We start from the raw sequence: 6,404 nt of genomic DNA on the forward strand, positions 1-6,404 counted from the left end.
CCTCCCTCATCTCCTTCCCTCTCTTCTCACCCTCCCCTACCCCCCTCCCTCCTCCCTCCTCTCCTTCCCTCTTCTCACCCCCCTCCCCCTCTCCTCCCCCTCCCTCCCTCCCTCATCCTCTCCTTCCCTCTTCTCCCCCTCCCCTCACCCCCTCCCTCCTCCCTCATCCTCTCCTCCTCTCTTCTCACCCCCTCCCCTACCCCCTCCTCCTCCTCATCCTCCCCTTCCCTCTTCTCACCACCCTCCCCTCTCCATCCCTCACCCCACACCCTATTTCCCATTCTTTATCTCCCTCGAACCTAACCTCTTAACACTAACCCTAACCTACCAAGAAACCTAACACTAACCTAACCTAACCAAACCTAACCTAACGTAACACTAACACTAACCTAACCTAACCAAGGTCAATGTTTAAGCCTTGATAAGAACATAAGAACATAAGGAGTCTGCAATAGGCCGGTTGGCCTGTGCATAGAATCATTGGGAAGAATTCAGAGGAGAATGACAAGACTAATCCCGGGCATTAGGAACCTTGAGTACAGAGACAGGTTAAAGCATCTTAATTTGCACTCCCTCGAGAGACGTAGAGTGAGGGGCGACCTGATAGAGGTGTATAAATGGAAGTCAGGGCTGAACAAAGGGGACATTACAAAGGTACTCAAACTATCCAACCAGGAGCGAACTCGTAACAATGGTTTTAACTTAGACAAATGTAGATTTAGGCGCGAGATAGGTAAACACTGGTTTGGAAACAGAGTAGTGGATGACTGGAACAAGTTACCAAACATCATCATTAACTCTAATACGCTGGATAGCTTCAAACAGAGGCTGGATGGATATATGAGCGATAGGGGTTGGGTGTAAACGGGACTGACCAGTATGGGCCAATAGGCCCGCTGCAGTTTCCTCCATTCTTATGTTCTCTCTATCATTCATGAATCTATCCAGCCTCCTTTTGAAACTTTCCAGCACTTACTACACAGTTGCTAAGCTTGTTCCACTCGTCCACCACCCTATTTGTGAACCAGTTTCTTCCTATCTCCCTCCTAAACCTAAACTTATCCAACTTGAATCCGTTGCTCCGAGTCCTATCCTGCTCGGACATTATAAGAACTTTATCTATATCACCTTTATTGATTCCTTCAGTTTTAAATCAAGTAATTGTTGAGCTTTACAAGGTAACTACTGTACATGATTGGTTCGTCGACAGTCTGATGGTGGTTGATGGCGATTGATGGTCAGGGGTGATGGTGGTTGACAGGCCAATGAGACGCACAGACGGACGGACAGACGAACAGACAGACAGAAAAAAGACAGACAGACAGACAGACAGACAGACGGACAGAGACAGACAGACAGACAGACAGAAAAAAGACAGACAGACAGAGACAGACAGACAGACAGACAGACAGACAGACAGACAGACAGACAGAAAAAGACAGGACAGACAGACAGACAGACAGAAAAAAAAGACAGACAGACAGAGACAGACAGACAGACAGAAAAAGACAGACAGCCAGACAGACAGACAGACAGACAGACAGACAGACAGACAGACAGAAAAAGACAGACAGACAGACAGACAGACAGACAGACAGAAAAGACAGACAGACAGACAGACAGACAGACAGACAGACAGACAGACAGAAAAAGACAGACAGACAGACAGACAGAAAGACAGACAGAGTAGATAGACAGACAGACAGACAGACAGAGACAGACAGACAGACAGACATAATAAACAATATTTAACATAAAATATAACATAAACATTTAATTACAAACTCGAGGTAAAGCACCCCTAGTCAAGAATTTATTAATCACGTGAAGACAAATTCCCTTCAAATGTCCCCAAAAGTCCTAAAATGCCCTAAAAATGCCCCCAAATGCCCTAAAAATCTCCCTAAAATGCCCTAAAATGTCCCTAAAATGCCCTAAAAATTCCCCCAAATGTCCTAAAAATGCCCCCCAAAGCTCCAAAAATGCACCAAAAATGCCCCTGAATTAATACTAAAACTCCAGGGCATACGACGCCAAGGAGGCATAAATTCTCACCATTTAATGACCTACGAACACAAATTCCAACACCCTAAAAAAAATGCCCAAACCTGGAGGTGGAGAGAGAGAGAGAGAGAGAGAGAGAGAGACGGATAATTACATTTTCGCGGGCGGCGGGAAGGGGGAGGAGGGGGAAGGAGGGGGAAGGGGGAGAAGGGGAAGGGGGGGGAGAGGGTGGGGGGTGGAGGGCATAAATAAGGTGAGGCGGAGAGAGAGAGAGAGAGAGAGAGAGAGAGAGAGAGAGAGAGAGAGAGAGAGAGAGAGAGAGAGAGAGAGAGAGAGAGATAGTAATTGTATACCCACACGACTATCCACTATATGATACCCCCTAACCCACCCCTCATCTCTATCCACCCACCCAGCAGAGCATCTACCACCATCCATCAACCACCCCCGACGACCTACCACCACTACCACTATTACAACCCCCCCCACACACACACACCAAGAATGGGAATGCCAGTGCCAAACGCAGAAACTCAAGCCCCACCCGGAACTAGTGTCCAAGCAGAGGAAAAAAGTGATACTGGTAACAGTTCTACTGATGCCTCTGTGGACATGATCAGTGAAGATGAACCAACTGAAAATGGTGGTGATGTCGAGCGTAACCAAAGTGTGTTGTTGTCTGACATTGAAATACAGCAATTGTTGAGCCGTACAGTAAATGTTTCAGAAGTGTTTCACAAAGAGTAAGTAAGCCTACTGCCTGCCGAAGGGACAGGCAGCGCAGAAAAGAACAGTATCATACAGTGCCTTTTGCTTCCTTCCAAATACAGTTCATAATGGCCAGTGTTAATACCAGACAAAGATACAGAGCGGTGAAGGTGATGAGTTGGAACATCTCATCCCTTAGAAAACGATACCCTGACCTACACCACAAAGTTGTGACTGAGGACATCGATATTGTGTGTCTGCAGGAGTGTCTCACACCTAATGGTAAGCCCCCACCCAGTCTGCCCAATTATGTGTATTATGATCCTAGTTCTACTCACACATGTTTGATGTATGTTAAGAAGTCACTCCCGCATGTACCTCTTGTATCCAAAAAGACTACCAACCTTCAGTACCATGGGATCACTATCCACCTGGGCAACTCCACACTCAACGTGCTAAACGCCTATGCTCCCTCAGATCAGCTTCAGTACACAGATCTCCCAGACTTTTTACACACTGAGCCCACTGTCCTAATGGGTGACCTGAATACTAGACACAAGAAATTAGGTGACTCCACCACTAACACCAATGGTAGGAGACTTATCTCACTTCTCAGCGCATATGAAGATGTTCAAATTATAGGTAATAATGAACCAACACACATCTATGGCGGGGGTCTAGACAAATGTATTGGCTTTAATCTATCATACACAACTCATAGCTCTGATGTTGTCACTGATCTTATGTCTGACCACAGCCCAATCCAAGCTAGTATACATGTAGCCAATGACACCCCCACTGGTGGTAAACTCAACAGACGTAGAATCACAGTCAAGCAAGAACATGAAAGCCAGTTCATAGACTTCATCCATGACTGGTACGAGGACTACAAGCCTAACGACTACCAAAGTCTCCATGACGATCTTTCAGCCAGGACTTATACATTCTCCCCCAACAATGGCTCCACCATAAAGAGGAGGAAACGTGGTCAGCATAACAGGAACAGACCACAGCAGTGTTATGATGACCCCAGACTGAAAGAACTCAAGTCTATAGCCAGGAAGACTAGTGAGGATTACAAACACCTCACATGATCAAACTGTTTCAAGCTTCCCTCGCTGTAGTCCGGGAACGCTCGAATGAACTTTGATAAAATACATGGGAAAAATATGTCAACAGCCTAAATCAACACACTCCCCTCAGTAGAGCCTGGAGGGACATCAACACAGAGGTAAAAACAGTAGATACGTCTCCCATCCAAACCCTCTACAAAAATGTTCCATATACCGAGTGGGAGCTGGACGCCGCCCTTACCAGAGGTACAGTAGGTCTACTGCCCCTGGAGAGGAATGAGGTACACCACATTTCTTGACCTAAAAGCTGCATTTGATATTGCCAATAGACAACTGATATTGTACGAACTAGCCAAAATGGATATAGGAGGTAGGCTGTTACACTGGATAAGTGGTTACCTCACCAACAGAAGGGCTGCTGCACTGTTTCAGGGTTACAAAAGTGAAGTTAAAGATATGCAACTTGGTACCCCTCAAGGTGGAGTGCTTAGCCCCACTTTGTTCAATGCTCTTATGAACCAATTATTAAAGTCAATACCAGACAGCCCCAGCAATATTACTGTTAGCTGTGCTGATGATATTCTTATACATACTAACACTCGTCGTGAAATGCACACCGCCCAGAACCATGTACAGTCAGCCTGTGTGAACCTTGGTCTCATCACCTCCACTGAGAAAACTAAAGTATTCAACAAACAAACTGGTAACCGCAAACGTGGACCATCAAAGCTTAAGATAGGTAACAACACTATTGACTATGTCTCTTCTCTTAAATATCTCGGTGTCCCTAGCCCCTGTACCTCACCTGCCATACAACAGCTAACCCGTCAATGTACTAATAGGTTAAAACCCCTTCAATATGTAGCGGGGTACAACTCACATTATAGCGCCAATATCAGAATTGTCAAACCAATGTACTTATAAGATCTCTGATAGATTACCACGCACCAACCCTGGTCCTTCGTGACGGGAAAGGCAATGACTAGCTAGAAAAAATGCAAAATAAAACCTTTAGAATTATTTTACGCCGTCCCATGAGCACTAAGGTACTTAATATGAGGAAAGAACTAGGTATACCCAGTGTCAAAGATAGAATAATTGAAGTCAACCTCATGATAGCCCTGAGGCTTCTGCGTCGTGATCCTGATAACATTGCTTCTAAGAAACTGCTAGAATATATGAGTCATGAAACTGGTGAATCTAAACGGATCCAAACTACAGCTACACATATGAAGATGTTTGGACTAGACCATCTGTACAAAGCTAAGCCACAGCGGCGCTTCCTGCCACCCTGGCGGACAGTTCCCTTCGATATCACAACACCCTCGTACCCGCCTACACGACTGACCACACATAATCCTTATCTCCAACACACTGCCACAGTGAGAGCTCCTGACCACATACATAACCAGCAGACTGACGATAACATTACACAGACCATCTACACTGACGGCTCTCTTAACACTGTCTGTGGAGGGCTGGAAGTGCTGCCATTGTGACTCAGCCTTAAGGTAACGTCATAAAGAAAGGAGCTAAAATCAGTAACTGGACACAAGCACATGTGTCTTGTTGACCGGGGTGTCAGGACCAAGCTGTTGTGGATCACTTCTCACACAGGCATTAGTGAACATGACAGAGTTGATGCCTGAGTTAAACTTGCGTCCAACAATGACAATGTTGAGTACAATCTGGGACAGTCAAACAGAACCCTTAAAAACTGTAAACAGGAAAGAACTTATTGATGAATTGGACGCAAGTAGACAAGTGTAAACAGGCACTAGTCGATCCATAGTTTACCATGATGAGATGTATCAAGTGAAACATGTATATGGAGCAAGTAACAAGATCACTAGATTACAAGATGTTGTCACCGCTAGACTAAGGTTAGGATATAAGTACCTCTGGCAGTATGTTCCTCAAGCAGATGTGAACAAGACTAAATGTGTGGCCAGACATATGGCCACACACTTGAACACTACTTCCTCGACTGTATGAAGATAGAACCTTTTAGGGACAGGTCCAAGCACACTGTGTGTGAAATGGCACAACACTTCATCTCTAATGACACGATAGCTGATATACTAAGGCTGTATCCACACTTGGCATCTAGTACCTAATCAAAATTCTATGTACCGACTTAAACAAACAATGTACTGTAAATACACTGTAACATTCATTGGCATAATATCAAAATCACTGGGGTCAGACAAACTCCCCTTGTGGCCTCTACCGCTCACAGGACGAGTATGGGGGTGCACAATAAACTAGCTGCTGTCCGCGGCAAGATTCAAACAAATTCGAAATAGAATCATCATGACTTGTTGGAGGAATTAATGTTGGCCACAATATGACGGTGATATAACACAGGTACCGGGTTAGGTTAGGTTAGTGTGTGTGTGTGTGCGTCATGGCAGTGCCTGGGGAGGAGTGCCAAACATGTTACCTCCCTCACTGGTGCCATGTATTGTGCTTTTGGCTTAGTGCCGTACTTATCGGAGGAAGGAAGGAAGGAAGGAAGGAAGGAAGGAAGGAAGGAAGGAAGGAAGGAAGGAAGGAAGCATAATGTGTTGTGTAATGGTAGACCCTGCTGCCACATGTGACCAGGTTGATGATCTGACT

Source organism: Homarus americanus, unplaced genomic scaffold (genome assembly GCF_018991925.1).
Source record: "Homarus americanus isolate GMGI-L3 unplaced genomic scaffold, GMGI_Hamer_2.0 scaffold46583, whole genome shotgun sequence".
Lineage (NCBI taxonomy): Eukaryota > Metazoa > Arthropoda > Malacostraca > Decapoda > Nephropidae > Homarus > Homarus americanus.